Here is a 17,751-nt window from a genome sequence, read left to right as displayed (position 1 = left end):
TTGTCATCTTAATTTGTTTAGGTTTCTTTTTATAGAGTAGAATAAATGATGTTTGCTCTGAAGAAAATTGATGACCAACTAGAATTTTCATTTTTAAAAAGGGCTTTAAAATAAAATTCTCCTATGTGTTGGATGCATTAAAAAAAGAAAAACTCTACAAAATTCTATCCTTAACCTTCTTTGGGAAAATAAAATATTCTGGGATAATCATATAATCCTATTTCTAATAATTCTGGAGTAACAATAGACCATGCTTTGCACAGTGCCAGGAAAATTCTACAATGCGTATTTGAGATGTTTGTGTTGGTGTTTAAAGTGAGGCACCAAATGCTACCTGGCACATTTACATCCTCAATTCTGCTTGCTTGCCTGTGCCCTGTTGAGTCCAAAGATGTTATTCTATAGCTATCTGAAACAGACAGAAGTCAGACCTGTGAGTGGCAAACAGCTTCTGCTCCGAATGAGTATGTGTGTGCAAACATTATTTTCCTCACTTCCTCAGCAATTGCTGTCTTTGCTTCTTTTCATTTCTCAGGTAAAACCTGAGACTCGGTGAAAGGAATAGAGGTATGATGAGGCGTGGGCTCTGTTGAAACATCTCGGCTTGTTTAAAATTTTTCATTGTCTGTTAGAGGAGAACACTTGTGAAGCACTGAGCTCAGGAGCTCGACTTGTTGGAAGCCTGTCTGCTTTACCTGTAGTCCAGTGACCTTTTCTGCCTGCCCTTTCTCTTGCATAGCCTCTTAGTTCTGGCTTGCTCGTTTTCTAGTACTATCCCCTGCCATCCCTTTGTTTCCACCTCTTATTTCATGTTCCTGACATTATCCTTTTTTTCTTTTGCTCCTTTTCAGAATTTCGCAGTACTTGTGGCCCACTCTCTGCAGAGAGTAAATTGAGAGCCCAAGAAGCAGGGCAAAAAGAGCCTCTCAGACTCGGTCATAGCAGCCCTGCCACCTTTACCCGGCATCAAATTTATCTTTTAGTTTTGAAACTGCAGCTGACAAAGACACAGACCCCAGCCATGCCTTTTGGGTTCAGTTTTTTTGTTTTTGTCATTCTTTGTTATGCCCTCCCCCTTTAAAAGAAAAAAGAAAAAGAAAAAAAACAGAAAAAGACTCTTTCCATTTCTTTTTCATTCAGTTTCCTTTTTTGTGATGTCAAGGATTCCGTACCTCCAAGGTTGCCTCCCCTCCCTCCCCTTTCCCCAGCCCTGTGGCCTTTTTGGCTGGCGCAAACCCTCTCGGCCCTGGCACTTTCCCTTTTCCGGGTCACCTCCGCTTCCTGCATTCCTTCTCCTCCCTCTTCCGAGCCCCCTTTCGCCCGGGGTGGGGGAATCTGCAGCCAGACCGCCCTCGGGTCTCCCGCCCCCGCCCCCGCCCGTCTCGGGTCATCCAGGGCGGCGGGGCCCCTTCCCGGGCCGCGTGGTCGGCGCTGGCGGGCGAGGCCCCGCCCTCGGGCACAGCCGCGCGGCTCCGGGTCCCGGGCGGGCGGGGCGGTTGGGCGCTGATTGGCCCCCACCACAGCCAATCAGTATGTGAAACGGCTGAGCCGCGGCCGGGCGCGGGGCGGGGCTCTCCGCGGGTCCCCTGGCGGTGGTGGCGGGCGGGCGTCCCTGGGCCGCTTTCTGCCACCCTGCCTGGCACCTCTTTCCCGCGGGTGCCCGCAGGCTGAGCCGCAGGCCCCCTCCGCACCGCGCCCGCCGACTGAGGACGTTGTGGCCTCAGCTGTATTCTTGCATTTGGATCAGAATCCTAAGAATGAAAAAGTCCAACCAGCCCACGGACGGGGGCCGGAAACACACACTTGCTCTTATTTTTAATTGAGAAAAATCCAGGCCGTAACCATGTGACGAGCCCCATTTTGTTTCCCTTCTCTCTTTACTACGGTTTACTACGAGGCCACGTTCCTTCGTCTTCCGGTCTCGAGATCCGCGAGCAGGAGGGAGTCCCGCACGTGGCTGCGGGCCTGCGGGCCAGGTGGGGTTGGCCCGCGATTCCTGCCCGCCCCCCTCAACCAAGGGAGGGAGAGAGACCTGCGAGTGCTGCCGATGCCATCGTTTTGGGTCATGGGGGGAGGGGGAATTCCTTTGGCTTGAAAGTGCCCTAGGCTCCATACACTTTACTGCAAAGCACCTGAGCTAGGTAAGAGCTGGGAAAACGCATCCTCCTGGGCTGTGAGGGAGCTCACAGCGAAATGAAAGACGGACTGCAGCTTGCAGATCCTGAGAACCCGGTGTGACAAGGGTTTGGGTAGTGTGTTCCTTAAAGGCTTGGAGGAAATGCTGTGGCGTTCTCAGACACAGATTCATTTTTCCATCATTGACAGTCCCAGTGACAGCCCGTCAATTTAGGCTGGGCACATCGATTTTGAAAGCTTGCTAGATTTGTGTTGTGTACCCTCCAGTAACCAAAATTATGTGAGATATATTACTACATGGGATGGAAAATGTGTTCAGATTTGGCCTTTCTAAAATAAGGAAAATAAGAAAGAAAAGTGCTATGGGAGTATTTTCTCCTCCTCCTCCTTCCCTCTCAAATAAGCATTTCTCACCAGCCAGCATCCCTCTTGCATCACTGAATCATAAGATCCCAGGGCAGCGCTTTTTCTGAGGGGCCAAGTGAAACATCACAGGTGGAAACGTACCAAGCAGGTGCAAATGTTATGCCCCAAAACTGCTACTGAGCAGTGGGAGAGAGTTTCTCTGTTGTTCCAGAAAAGTTTGAGCAGCTAATAATTTGCTTAATGTTTGCAATTGTTTGGGTATCTTTTTATATTAAAAATAAATCCATAAAATGTTGCATATATTGTAGTCATTTCTCTGAGTTCCCCCTCAATAAATACTATCTCCAGCATTGCCTTACAGGAAGAGACTTGGGATCCAAAGGGCATGCCACCTTTTTTTTTTTTTAAATCAGAATTCCAGGAAAATAGCTTTGTGCTATCTTAAATGATGCAATGGAAAAAGCAGTTCTTGGGAGCCAGAGATCTTGGGCTCCAACACAGCCTGTGCCCTTCACTAGCAGAGTGACCTTGGGCAAGTCACTTAATTTCTCTGGACCTATTTCTTCATCAGTAACTTGAGGATTTTGTTCTAAATTATTCTAACCTCCTTTGCAGCTCTAAACATAGGAATGTTGTGGAGAAAATGACTGATACTCTTTAATGGGTCAGTTGCAATGAGGATTCTTTCCGAAGAAGCTGTTGACAGGGTCATGATAAAGCATGAGAATAGCCTGTTTTGTCCATTTCTAGCCTTTGGATCAGACATTCTTTATGGACAGACTGGGGCCTGGAAGGAAAACATTGTTTGATTCAGGCCTGACATTAACTTTTCTTGCTTCAAGGGGGCATTTTCGAGTTTTAACAAACCCTAAGACAAACCCTCCTGATCGACCAGCCTAAGCTTTTGGAACCATCTCTAGACTGAATTATGCTCCTCTTCCTTCCGCCTTTTTAAAAATAAAATGTGTGTGGGAATGCAAGGCACCTGCTAGTTCCTACATCCTAAGGTCAGCTCTCAGAAACATCCCACCCCTCCCCACACTATAGAGTAAGCTTTAACCAGTGCACACTGTGGAAATTAACACATGCATCCTGTTGGAAATCACCTCTTTTTCAGGGGTGGTGTGTTTGTGGATAATGTGTCTCATTTGTACCATCAGTGTTCTTCAGTGAGACAGCCATTTAAGTGAATGGTAAGGAAATTTGAGAAGCCAACTGGGGACTATAGGAGGCCTTCCACAATTTTTTGTTTAGCTTTATTTTTCTCTCTTAGGTGTATGAAACAACTCAATATTTCTCTTGCTGGCAAAATTAGTGTTGTCCAGATTTTTTGTGCTTTAGGGTTTTTGATTAGTTAGTTGAGCCAACACTGCTTTTCCAACCCTGTGTTATCTTGACTGTTGAGTTGCCAATATATTCAGAAGCTCCGACCTTTTTTGTCCCTCCATGTGGATTTCACAAGTCATTAAAATAGTCTGTTGCCTCTTAAGAAACTCCACGGACTTATTCTTTTCCAATCCTCTCACTATAATCAGATATGTGTCTTAGCTGAATAGTATATAAATGGTTCCTTTTATTTTGATGGGTTGGTAATTTAGTATATTGGAACATTTCACAGTTTTAAGGTTTTGTTTTGTTTTAAAGAAAGCCATTTCCTCAATTATTTCCTCATGTTACAAAGTTACTGGAAATTGTATTCAAGGAAAACAGCTTCTTGTGAATCATGCTTGAAGCCAGTTTCACACTAAAGATCCTGTAACTTTTTTTCATACTGTACTTTTTTGCATGTAAAATAATAGATCCTGCCTCTACCACATTTATAATTATGTAACTGATTTATTCTTTCGTTACCTTATTAGTCCATAGCTATGCAGCAGACTTTGAGAGCTCTCTTTAAAATGTTATTGAAACATGTTCAGAAAGTGTAATCATATTGAATTTTAACTTAAAATTATATTTTAATGTTAGTATGATATAATAATTGCATACTAATTTCAAACTAATATGACATAGTTACAAAAATTTATTGTAAAGCTTTTTAAGAAGATAGGTTAGTAAGTATCATCTATTTGCTTCTATTTTTGTCTTATACTTTGGAAATGGTAGTATCTCTCCCATTCTTAATTCACAAAAAGGGAGAAGATGGATTGGACAAGTATAAGGTACTGTCATGTATGATAAAAGGAACACTTTCCATTTTAATAGTATTCTTGCAGCAGGCTCGGCTGTAATCTATTTGTTGAAATAAATTTGCTTGGATAAATGTTATTTGTGCTTATTCAGTGAGCCAGTGATCTTTGAATAATAGAGCTTTGAAAAAGATGTATTTATGTTGAAAAGGCTTTTTGACCCTTTTTCTGTATTTTCCATTGATAATGGCAGTAGAGTTGAATACATGGGTCAGACTATGATTCTAGTTGCAGTTATGTTAAAGCAGAGTAGAGATTTTGTGGTTTTATTACTCTACCAGGAATGTTTTATTGAGTAAGCTGAGTTGGATTGCATTCATTGTATTCCTTTTTACCATCCCAAGTTTTATAAATATTGCATATTACATATGTATCCTTGCACTCCACTTTTATTGTTGACCAAAGAATACTTTAATGCATGTTCTCTGATCCTCCCTGACATATTTAGGTCATATTGCTGAACAATATCACTTAATCTTGAGAAGTTTTCTCACGTTTGTTGAAATGATCAAAGAGACTTTTTTTTTGAATATATGTAATGTGGCAAACAAATTATGTTTTGCACAGAAAGTCATAATTTTTACTTTTAGGAAGGATATGATCTAAGTGAGCTAGCAAAATATTAAAAGACATTTATAAACATTTAGCAGTTAGTTAAAGGCCACTGGAATATTGAGTAATTGCTAAGTAGTCAACTATAATTTATCTAATCTTCTCCAATCATCATGTCCCTATTCACTTAAAAATTATTTGGAGGGCTCTATGGATATGAAAAATAATTATGTTTACCCTTGAGTTTTAGGGGTTGTGGGGACAATCAGAAGATCAGAAGATCTTTAATTGTCTTTAATACTATTCAAGCCCACCACCCATTTCTCAACCCTAACATAAATTATCTGCTTTTGTCAAATAGGCCCTAAGCCATTTTTTCTTGTTCTTCCCCTCCCCTTCTTTTACTCAGTAAGCTCTATTGAGCACCTATCATGTTCCAAATAGTACACCTTTTATTGAAAGGGGATGAAGGTAGATTCATGGAAATGGAGGGAAAAATGGTACTGAGAGGAGATCACCAAAGGAGTTACCAAATTTCTTATGACATAAGTTATCCGGGAAAACCAAATCAAGATTCCGATTGTGTAGTTCACAAAAGTTGGCATTTTTCATAAACCTAAAGGGCAAAAGTGCCCATCTAGCTTAAAGGTTTGTATTTTTCTGAATCTTTCTAACCATGGCTTCCTGTCTGACAATACCATCAGCATACTAAATAATCAGGAAGGAACTCTCATTTGGAAGAATGGCCCATTTTTGGATATTAAGCTTGCAAACATAATATTGACAAAAAGCAGGAAAAAAGATATCTTTGCTTTGGATCTTTAGTCCCAGTGAAAGCAACCAGAAGAAGAGGCATCCAGCTGTTAAATGAAGAGGGGTTGAATGTGGACTTGTTATGGGGTGGTCAGTGTTAGGAAACGTGGGGGGAAAGTGGGGGCTACAAAATAAATTTTAAAGTCTTTTCTTGCTATCTTAGCTTTGTTATTCAAGGACTTTTTTCTTTTTTTTCCTTTGGGTGGGTGGTTTTTATTTTTAATGAAGAAAAGGTCCAACACTTTGAACTGTGGTTCCTTGCTTGCTTCTGGCTGCAAGTATAATTGCTTTTGAGATTTTTCTCCCTCTGTTTTGATGATATGCAGTCATGTTTATTTTTAAGTTTGTGGTAGTCTCTTACAGAAACATTTTTTAAAAGTTTTTTTTTTTTAGACTACCAAGTTTTATAATAGCTTGCTGGGTCTCTTCACACTATTTTTTTCTCTATATTTTTGTATAGGTGATACATGTACATGCTATAAGTTTCCAATTTTTTTGTTTTTTTTTTGTTGTTGTTTTTTTTTGTTGTTTTTTTTTAAGGTAGAGAGTGAAAAATAAGGCTTCCTCCCACCTTTGTCCCCAGTTTCTCATAGGCCACCATCACTGCTGGGTTTTGTTTATCTTTCCAGAGATAGACTGCTTATAAATTTTGAAGCTTTGTAATAAAAAGTTGGTTAAATGCCCAACTGCTCCAAGTCTTCTATGGAAGAATATGCTCAGATCCTGAATTTCAGCACTTAAAGGGGCACAGCAGATAATACACCTTGTATAACAGACTTACTGGTTTTGTTGTTGTAGTTGTTGTTACTCTTAAAGGGAAAAAAAAGGACACACTACTTTCCATGTCTCTTTTCAATCCTCAGGTTCAAAAAGTTTCTAGTGATCAAATACCATTTGACCCAGCCATCCCATTACTGGGTATATACCCAGAGGACTATAAATCATGCTGCTATAAAGACACATGCACACGTATGTTTATTGCGGCACTATTCACAATAGCAAAGACTTGGAACCAACCCAAATGTCCAACAATGATAGACTGGATTAAGAAAATGTGGCACATATACACCATGGAATACTATGCAGCCATAAAAAATGATGAGTTCATGTCCTTTGTAGGGACATGGATGAAATTGGAAATCATCATTCTCAGTAAACTATCGCAAGGACAAAAAACCAAACACTGCATGTTCTCACTCATAGGTGGGAATTGAACAATGAGAACACATGGACACAGGAAGGGGAACATCACACTCTGGGGACTGTTGTGGGGTGGGGGGAGCGGGGAGGGATAGCATTAGGAGATATACCTAATGCTAAATGACGAGTTAATGGGTGCAGCACACCAGCATGGCACATGTATACATATGTAACTAACCTGCACGTTGTGCACATGTACCCTAAAACTTAAAGTATAAAACAAAAAAAAAGAAAAGTTTCTAGTGATTAATCTAGCATAACAGTGAAAGGGGAAAAGCATAGGTTAAAAAATGATCTGGTTTTTCAAGTTAGAAATGTTCAAATTAAGAAATGTGTCTTATTTATTTATTTGTTTATTGATTTTTGTTTGCTTTTTGAGACGGAGTCTCACTCTGTCACCCAGGCTAGAGTGCAGTGACACAATCTTGGCTCACTGCAACCTTCGCCTCCCAGGTTCAAGCCATTCTCCAGCCTCATCCTCCTGAGTAGCTGGGATTACAGGCGTGTGCCACCACACCTGGCTAATTTTTGTATTTTTAGTAGAGACAGGGTTTCACCATGTTGGCCAAACTGGTCTCAGACTCCTGACCTCAAGTGATCCACCCGCCTCAGCCTCCCAAAATACTGGGATTACAGGTGTGAGCCACCACACCTGGCCAGAAAAGTGTCTTAAGTTTTTAAACACCACCAATTTAAATCTTTACTACTTTATTTTCTTTTCCTGTTCACTTTCATGGTACTTAGGCATTCATTCTCCCAAGACTGAGTGAATAACTAGTTCTTAATAGGGTATAGTGGGATTAAGTATTAAGGTTAAGGATCTTTTTGAAGACTTTCTGGATACCAATGTCTCATATTTTTCAGTGCTCAAAAGAATTAATGCTTTTTATTGGAATAGTCTTTCAACATTTCAAATTCTGGGAGCAATTTATTTTATACATAAGACTACATACAACTAATTAATGAAATTTATTTACACTAGTGATGTCCTGTCACTTATTTTCTCCAAAGTTATTAACACTGGACAGGAATGGAATAAGGAGAATCTACCCTGTCTCCTAAGGAAAGTGTGTATTGCTGAGATAATTTCTACCTTGAAGCAAAGAGGAGCTTCTCTAGTGGTCAAAAACATTTATGACTGATACCCTGCTATTCTTGCTAATTGTGGTCCAGGAAGAGAATGAATAGAATGGGGTAGCTCTTGTTACAAAATAGAAACTTTCGAGAATGTGGTAACAGATAACATTTGAATTAGAGGCTGGGCGTGGTGGCTCATGCCTGTAATCCCAGCACTTTGGGAGGCCGAGGTGGGTGGATCACCTGAGGTCAGGAGTTCGAGACCAGCCTGGCCATCATGGTGAAACCCCGTCTCTACTAAAAATACAAAAATTAGCTGCACGTGGTGGCAGGCGCCTGTAATCCCAGCTACTTGGGAGGCTGAGGCGGGAGAATCACTTGAACCTGACAGGCAGAGATTGCAGTGAGCCGAGATCACACCCTTGCACTCTAGCCTGAAAGACAAGAGCGAAACTCTATCTAAAAAATAAAAAATAAAATAAAAATAAAAAAATAAAAAAAAAAAATTTGAATTAGAATCGTCAGTGTTTGATTGTTTTTTTGGTGACTTACCAATAAGAGTATACTAATAGCAGTAGTATTAGTTTTCTTCCAGAATAAAGTAAGGAGGAATGACATTCATCCATATGAAGGAAATTTTTAAAAAGCTGTTAAAGAGTTTTATATATGAAGCTATCTAGTTTCTCAGGTGTATATATCATTTAGCTTTCAATATGTAACAAACCACAACCAAATAAAGTGCTTTAAAACATCAATCATTTACTAGGTCACAATTCTGTGTGTTGGTAATTTAGGTTGAGTTCAGCTGGGCAGTTCTTCTGCTTGTCTCATCAGGGTAAATGCAGTGGTTCAGTCAGTTGGAGGATTGACTGGGGGCTAGTTGTCTAGGATGCTCTTCCTCACATATCTAGTGGATGATGCTGGCTGTCAGTTGGTGCTTGCTATTGACTGGTCCACGTGTCCCCAGCAGACTGACCCAGTCCTCACGTGGTATTGAACAGGTTCCCAGCAGCAAGAGCAGGGAAGCAATGAATGCATAAATACTTTTCAAGCCTCTGCTTATATCACATTTGCTACTATCCCATTGCCTAAAGCAAGTCACATAGCCACACCCAGCATCAAGGGGATAAAATAGAGATACTATTAGAAAATCCGTATTTTCTGACTTACTGTGATACCATAGTATACTAAATGCAGTTATTTTGTTGTCATTAGTAAATGTTTATCAACTGCATGTTGAACATTTAGAATAAAATTATTCTTAGATGTTTATAGTGAACAGTTCTACCTTTGGGTGAAATATCAGTGATTTCCTTCATACTACTTTTTCTGGAAAAACACGAACACTTATATTCCCTTAAATATTCATTGAGTTTTTCTCTGTGAGCCAGGCAGTGGAGACTGAAATACGTGTGTCCCTGCCTTTGTGGCACTTTACAGGGGGCAAAAATAAACAAGTAAATAAAGAAATATGCTACTGCAAAATGTGGCATGAGGAAGAGGAAGGGCAGAGTGTTATGAAGTAGAATAATGGGCACTACCGTAAATGTAGGGGCAGGAAATGATTTCAGAAAATACATAATGTACTTTTATTATTCAGGTTTGTAAAGGAGAAACACATATTTTTATATTACGTGCTTTGTGGGCCAAGTGCAGATTCAGGTCTTGATGGCATCTTTTTAAGAGTTAGATCTCCTTAAGAATACCTCTTATTAGTTGAGTGAAGGCTGAAAGCTCACCCCTAAGTAAAACATTGAAAAATGACTATTGAGGTTTCTAGTAGTAGATGCGGTTGTCTCTATTTTTAGTGCCATTGGTGGATGGTGAAAATATACTATTTGTTCTAGATGTCTACTATGAACTAGGTTAGAGGATTACACTTTGTTTTGTTTTGTTTTGGGACAGAGTCTCACTGTGTTGCCCAGGCTGGCATGCAATGGTGTGATCTTGGCTCGCTGCAGCCTCCGCCTCCTGGATTCCAGCGATTCTCCTACCTCAGCACCTGAGTAGCTGGGATTATGGGTGTGCGCCACCATGCCAGGCTAATTTTTGTATTTTTAGTAGAGACGGGGTTTCACCATGTTGGCCAGGCTGGCCATGAACTCCTGACCTCAAGTGATCTGCCCACCTTGGCCTCCCAAAATGCTGGGATTGCAGGCATGAGCCACAGCACCCAACCAAGGACTATACTTTGTAACAGTCCTCAGGTGGCTCACATAGGACTTGAAAGCAAATATGGTACTGGAAGGGAACCCAGAGCCAGGGGATATCTTCCCACTGTCTCTTTACCAATGACTTACTGCTCGTCCCCACTTACACAACAAACTGAGTCACATGAGAACTGGTGCAGGGCGCTGGGCATTTTGTCAGGGGAGGTGGAGAGCAAGGGCCTAAATGGAGTCAGAGACTTTGAAATGGTTTGAAAGGGCTTTCGCTGCCTGAGCATAAATCTAGATTTGGGTAACACAAAGTTGCTGATTATTGGAAAGCAAATGCAAATGGTTTGCCACATCCTACTCAAAGCAAAGGCAGTACTTTAGTTAACTCTTCACCCAGCTCTCCCATCAGCTACTATTTACATTTTGCTTTTACCAGAATCTCAAATACCGTAAATGTTCCTGAGGTTACAGAACAAAACAAAACAAGACACTGTATAAAATATGTCATGGAGGGGAGCCAAGAGGGAGAGACTGAAAGTTGAACGTGGTGGTATTTATATTGTGATCTTGGCAGCTCCAGTCCACCCCCCTAACCCACCCTTACTAGCTCCCTCTGCCCCCCTTCCCAATTCCAGCATACTCTTTGAACCACAGCTAAACAATAACTTCCTTTCAAAGCGAATCCCATTCCTTCTGGTTAGGTTAAGGAATATTAATATTACATTTTTAAAAGAATGGGTAATAAATTAATTTCTAAAAATATTTTATTTCCACTTGTAGAGTACCCTGGAAGTTACCAAGAGTATAATTAAAACTCCCTTTTGCCCAAACGTGTGTGTGTGTGTGTGTGTGTGTGTATTTAGGGGTGAGGAGGAGGGCTAGGGAGTGGAAACTGCAGTCCAATAAAAAAGGTTACATTCCTAAAACTTGGTCTTTAAAAATATTTTGCAGCCTGAGCCTTTAGTCCCTCACAAGTCCCTACAAAGGCCGACCTTCAGAAAGTGTACAGGCTTGTTGTTTCTTGGGCCTTTGAACTGGGTGAAGAATGTGTCTCAAGATGGAAAAATGAATGGCTGGTGCTTTAGCCTCCAGCTTGAAGCTCACTGGAGGAATGTTATTGTGTCTTCAAAGCCTGCTTCCCACCACGCTGTATTAGTTAGATGGGCTCATGGAAAGCGTCTTTGCATTATCAAGTACACAACAAAAACCGATACCACCCAATTCGATCTAATTCACTGGCTCCTTTTAGGTGGATTTTTAATTAATGTGTCTCTTCTCTATGGATAGAGCCCTATTCCACGGCTCCCTCCCTACCCCAACTCAGGATTTACTGTTACTCACCACTTTAGGAACCTTCAGCATTTTTCTTTTCTTTTCCTTTTTTGTGGATGGGAAATATTATTTTTAAAAATAATGGCAGAAGGTGTTTAGGAACAACTCTCTTAGCTGAGAAGAGTTCTGAATGGATTTCCAGTGAAAGTAAGTAAAATTGCATTTGCAATGTAAAATCAATGCCTTTAAATGCATTGACCAAAGAAAATGCCCAAATCTTTTATTAGCTGGGTTCAAGTGTACCAACCACCCTGCCTCTCCTTTTAGTTCAGAAAATTTACCCCTTATTGAAGGATGATGGAAGCAGTAACACCACCTGTCCTTGCTTCAGTTACTGGTTTTATGGCACTCCTTCCTACTAAAAATTGTGAGCTATTTGAGAGTAGGCTCACTCTTCATTTCATGACTCCATTATCCAAGTTGGTGCTCACAAAACGCTTGACACATTGAAAACATATTTATCAACAGTTCAGGGAAGAGTCTTGGATCAAGGGAGAGGATGGCTTTAGAAAAGTTTCAAACAAGAACAATAATGTGGATATTTTTTGAGTATCTCAAACCATTTCATTTGTCCAATATTTTAAAAATTCAGATTTAACAGTATCAGATATATTAAAAAGTCCATCAAAATTACAAGACTGTTTGTAATCTGGTATGACTGAATATAAAAACTTGGATAAAATTAATTGCAACTTCCTATGTATCTTAAATCTTGGACACTTCCTCCCTTCCCCCAAACCGTTCTTTTGAAGATTGACAGGAACTTTGCTTTGTCTCAAGATGGAAAAATGAATGGCTGGTGCTTTAGCCTCCAGCTTGAAGCTCACTGGAGGAATGTTATTGTGTCTTCAAAGCCTGCTTCCCACCACGCTGTGGGAAGATTTATTTTTGTGCTTCCAACAGTAGCTCATCAACTTTTATTCTACTAGTATAGTTCTTCTGATGTTAATCGTAGCTTACTGATCTAGGTCATAGCATAGCATTTTTACTGACGTTTCAGATATCAAAAACAATGAGAAAATTATTTGAAAAATAAGCATTATATCACAGCTACCTCTATTTTAATTTAATTTAATTTAATTAGTTTGTTTATTTGACATGGAATCTCGCGCTGTTGCCCAGGCTGGAGTACAATGGTGTGATCTTAGCTCACTGCAACCTCTGCTTCCCAGGTTCAAGTGATTCTCCTGCCTCAGCCTCCCAAGTAGCTGGGATTACAGGCACCTGCCACCATGCCCAGCTAATTTTTTGTATTTTTAGTAGAGATGGGGTTTCACCATGTTGGCCAGGCTGGTCTTGAACTCCTGATCTCATGTTTCGCCCACCTCGGCCTCCCAAAGTGCTGGGATTACAGGTATGAGCCACCGCACCCGGCTGCTACCTCTATTTTTAAAAAGAGGTCAGTTAGAAAGTTTGTGATTCATAGATTTCCCTCCTGATGTGTCCCATTGCTCCTCCTTTTTCTTCCTCTTTGTTGCTAATTAGCCCCTCTACTAAAATATGCATAAGGTTTAGGAAAAGGAATTAAATTTAAATGAGTCCATTTTGCCAGGGTAGCCCTTGGTAGGTACTCTGCTAAGATGTTACCTTGGTCTGGAAAACTGAACCTAATTGCTTTGAGACTTTTCCCCTGCATTCCCTGACTTTTGTTTCCACACTTCATTGAGGCTGGACTGGTGTGATGACCAAAGTAATGGAATGTGTATTCTAAACTGGTGTGTCCGCTACTGTAGCAATTGTTTTTAAATATTGTTGGACATTTGAAGTATTGAGCTAAAACTTAGGATCCAAGAACTTTTATAGTACTTACAGCAGAACATTTGTCACATTTGGGTATGAAACCCACAACTCCACAAGATCTGTAATATAAATTAGTTCTATTTTATTTTAAATAAGACTTCAGTTTTATTGGCCCTTCACGGTTGATTCACATTTTTGCTGCTTTCTAAAACTTGAAGATGTGTGTCCTTATAGGTATGTGTCTGGTATTGAGCTAGGCTATTTCTCTTTTCACCAGTGTGGCTGAGTAGATTTGAATGCTCAGTGGAATGAGTCTGGCATTTGGTAGATACTGTTTGTTGTATCTAAATAATGAATGAATGTTGGACGATAGGATTTTAAAGCACAATATGGAAATATACCAGCACCTCATTTATCTGTAGACCAGAATCATATTCTATTCAGGAAAATAAAGTTTTTGTTAACTACATTACTACTGCTAATACTTGGTGGGTATTGAATATTTTCTTAGATTTTTCCATTCATTGCAGAAGTAAGCTGTTGTAATTGCTGAACCTGAAATTTAAAAGAAATCATAACCAATCATGAAGATCTTGGTAGGGAGTCGTTGAAGACTCAAATGGTTGTAGACCTGTCATGAGAGAGCATTCTGGTTAAGTAGTACAATAAGGAGTTAGTGAATTTCTACTGAGTACCAGGCATACTCCTAAGTTCTTGAATTACAACTGTGAAGAAAACAGACAAAACTTCAAGCTTTCTTAGAACTTCCTTTCTTGAGGGCCATGTGAGTGAGAAAGCTATAGAGGACCAACTTCCCCAGGGCACATTTTTGTGATGTAATAGGGCAAATTATAAAAGAGAAGGAAGTAAGAGTTGAAGTTGATGTATATGTGCTTGAGAGAGATTGTCTTACATGAAAGTCAAGATCTGGAACAGGTGACATATTGAGAGAAGGATGTTAGGAGTATGTGGTACATCTGGGAAGCCCTAGAGAAGACTGGGGCTGGCCACAAGTGTGGCCACCTATGTGTACTGGGCATTGGGTGTTGGAGGGAACAGGGATGTCATGAACCATAGCTTATGTTGCAGCTTTGGATGGTAGTAATTTTCACTGGGTATTGTTAAGAGTTTTCTTTTTAAGACTATTATGCAAAAGTGGTAATGTATATACTCTAACCTTTCTTTTCCATAAGTTTTTTTTTTGAAAATTCTGTTAGAAAAGTATTTAATGTTTGGGAGGAAAGACTATCTTGAAACTGCTCTTATGTAAAAAGCTTTTACTTTGGTATTGCTGTGTATTTTACAAGTAAAGATCTTCAGGCATATTCCTGTTAAATCCATACATCACAAGAAGAAATCTCACAATTTTAAGGTTGCTTTTTCTAGTGGATAACAGCTTTTATGGTGAGGAAATTCCTTTATCGCTAACTTAAATCCTTCATTTACATGTGAGAGAATTTCCCTCATTCTGATTTTAGTAGTGGTGACAAATAGCCTTTTTTAAAAATCATGAGGCTATAAATTATATTTTATCAGAAGATTTAAATTATAGAAATATACTGTAAAGTACTATTAAGTTCTAAAAACAAATTTAAAATAAAACACGATGACCATATTTAAATATGCAGAAGAATAAATGGAAAAATCATAACCTTGGTACTGCAACTAATCAGTTTGCTAAAAGAGGAAATAAGACAGGAAATGAATTTTCTAAGAAATGCTTAGAAAAAATATTTATAAATAGAAAATATTTTATAATTGATGAGACAATTCTAATTAAACTGACTATGACTTTTCTGGGTTTCAAATACAACGTATATTTATTTGCTGAAACTTAATAATAGGGTCAGTGGATTAGTCCATTTTCACACTGCTGATAAAGACAAACCCGAGGCTGGGCAATTTACATAAGAAAGAGGTTTAATTGGGCTTACAGTTCCACCTGGCTGGGGAGGCCTCACAATCATGGCGGAAGGTAAAGAGGAGCAAGTCACATCTTATGTGGATGGAAGCAGGCAAAAAGAGAGCTTGTGCAGAGAAACCCCCGTTTTTAAAACTATCAGATCACATGAGACTCATTCACTATCATGAGAACAGCACAGGAAAGACCCGCCCCATGATTCAATCATCTCCCAAAGGGTCCCTCTCATAACACATGGGAATTATGGGAGCTACAAGATGAGATTTGGATGGGGTCACAGAGCCAAGCCATATCAGTGAGTTTCCTCTAAAAGAAATTTTCCATCATCTAACTATTCTATGAAGAACAATAATTCATCAAATACAGTTTACAATTTGGGGTTCTATAAGTGGTAAGGAACTTTAAATAGGTTTGAAAATCCTTTGGAAAACAAAATACCTGAATATTTATATAGTCACCTAAGCTTGTTTTATCATTCATTTTTAACTCAATAGCATTTTTAAAATACACTTTTTAATTTCAGGACAGTTACAGATTTACAGAATTATCGCAAAGACAGTACAGAGATTTACTATGTACCCCATACCTAGTTTCTGCCTTTATTAACATCTTGCATTAGTATGATACATTTGTCACAATGAACTAATGTGACACATTATTATTAACTAAAGTCCATACTTTATTCAGAGTTCCTCAGTTTTCCCCTAATGTCCTTGTTTTTCTGTTCTAGGGTCTCATCCAGGATACCACATGGCATTTAATCATTATATTATATGTCTCCTTAGGCTGTATCAGTTTCCCAGATTTTTCTGATTTCTTATGACCTTGACAGTTTTGAGGAATAGAATGTCCCTCATTTGGGATTTGTCTGATGTTTTTCTCATGATTAGACTGAGTAATGTGTTTTGGGGATGAAGACCACAAAGAGTCTCACTGTGTTGCCCAGGCTGGAGTGCAGTGGTGTGATCTTGGCTCACTGCAGCCTCCGCCTCCTGGAATCCAGCGATTCTCCTACCTCAGCACCTGAGTAGCTGGGATTATGGGTGTGCACCACCATGCCAGGCTAATTTTTGTATTTTTAGTAGAGACGGGGTTTCACCATGTTGGCCAGACTGGCCATGAACTCCTGACCTCAAGTGATCTGCCCACCTTGGCCTCCCAAAATGCTGGGATTGCAGGCATGAGCCACAGCACCCAACCAAGGATTACACTTTGTAACAGTGCCATTTCATCACCTTGATAGGTGCCATTTCATCACCTATCAAGTGTACCTGTTATCAACAGGATTTCTCAAGGTCGATGTTGACCTTGATAACTTGGCTGAAGGAGTGTTTGTCAGGTTTTTCTGCTATAAATTTAGCCTTTTCCCACCTTTCCATATTGTGCTCTTTGGCAGAAAGTCACAATACACAACCCACAATTAAGGATTGGGCAGTTATCTACCCCCCACCCAAACCACCCCACACTCACACACGATTCTTCTGCACAGGAGATTTGTTTCTTATTTACTTAGTCAATTCTATTTATATTAGTATGGACTCATGGCTGCTTATTTTATACTTCAGGTCATAATCCAGTAACACTTTATTTTGTTGCTCAAATTGTTCCAGCTTTAGCCCTTTCAGTTGGCGCCTGTGTCCCTTTGACATACTCCCATCATTGTGGGTTCTTGCTTTTGTATTTTTTTTGAGCATTCCCTTACTTTTTGACACTCCAATATACTACAGGATCACCTTGTTTATTTCCTGCCCCAGTTCTAAAATCATCAGTTTCTCTAAGGAGCTGCTTCCTTTTATTGGAGAATGTACAGTCTGCCCTCTGTAACCTTGGGTTCTGCATTCATGGATTTCACCAAGCACAAATCAAAACTATTCAAGGAAAAAAAAAGGATAGTTGCATCTTTACTAAACATATACAGACTTTTTCCTTGTCATTATTCCCTAAACAATACGGTATAACACTTATACATAGCAACTACATTGTATTATGTATCATAAGTAATCTAAAGATGATTTACAGTATACCGGAGGATGTGCATAGGTTATATGCAAACACTACACCATTTTATACAAAGGACTTGAGCATCCATGGATTTTGGTAGGCACAGGAATCCTGAAACCAATCCCCCACAGATACCTGATGGACAATTATATTGGAAACTAAGATCTGGGAACTAGCAGTGTTTGTTGCTACTGAGATGTCATTTCTTCTTTGCCTTCTCAGCTGACAGAGCATGGAAATGTATGTGTGTACTAACCCATACATA

The 17,751-nt window shown here is 39.7% G+C and overlaps 1 protein-coding gene across 2 annotated transcripts in view; it reads left to right on the top strand.

The window, feature by feature from the left end:
* Positions 1-17,751, top strand: part of IRS1 (insulin receptor substrate 1) — a 68,468-nt gene that overhangs the window by 6,623 nt on the left and 44,094 nt on the right. Inside the window, exon 2 of one of the 2 annotated variants that reach the window (XM_009444442.5) lies at positions 852-2,797. The exons of the other annotated variant lie outside the window; for it this stretch is intronic. The gene's annotated coding sequence lies outside the window, so the exon portion shown is untranslated. Of the gene's footprint in view, positions 1-851; positions 2,798-17,751 lie in introns of those variants that run through there. 2 annotated transcript variants of the gene reach the window in all.

Source organism: Pan troglodytes, chromosome 13 (genome assembly GCF_028858775.2).
Source record: "Pan troglodytes isolate AG18354 chromosome 13, NHGRI_mPanTro3-v2.0_pri, whole genome shotgun sequence".
Taxonomy (NCBI): Eukaryota; Metazoa; Chordata; class Mammalia; order Primates; family Hominidae; genus Pan; species Pan troglodytes.
The sequence above is the reverse complement of the archived record's forward strand: the minus strand, read 5'-3'. Positions and strand labels throughout refer to the sequence as shown.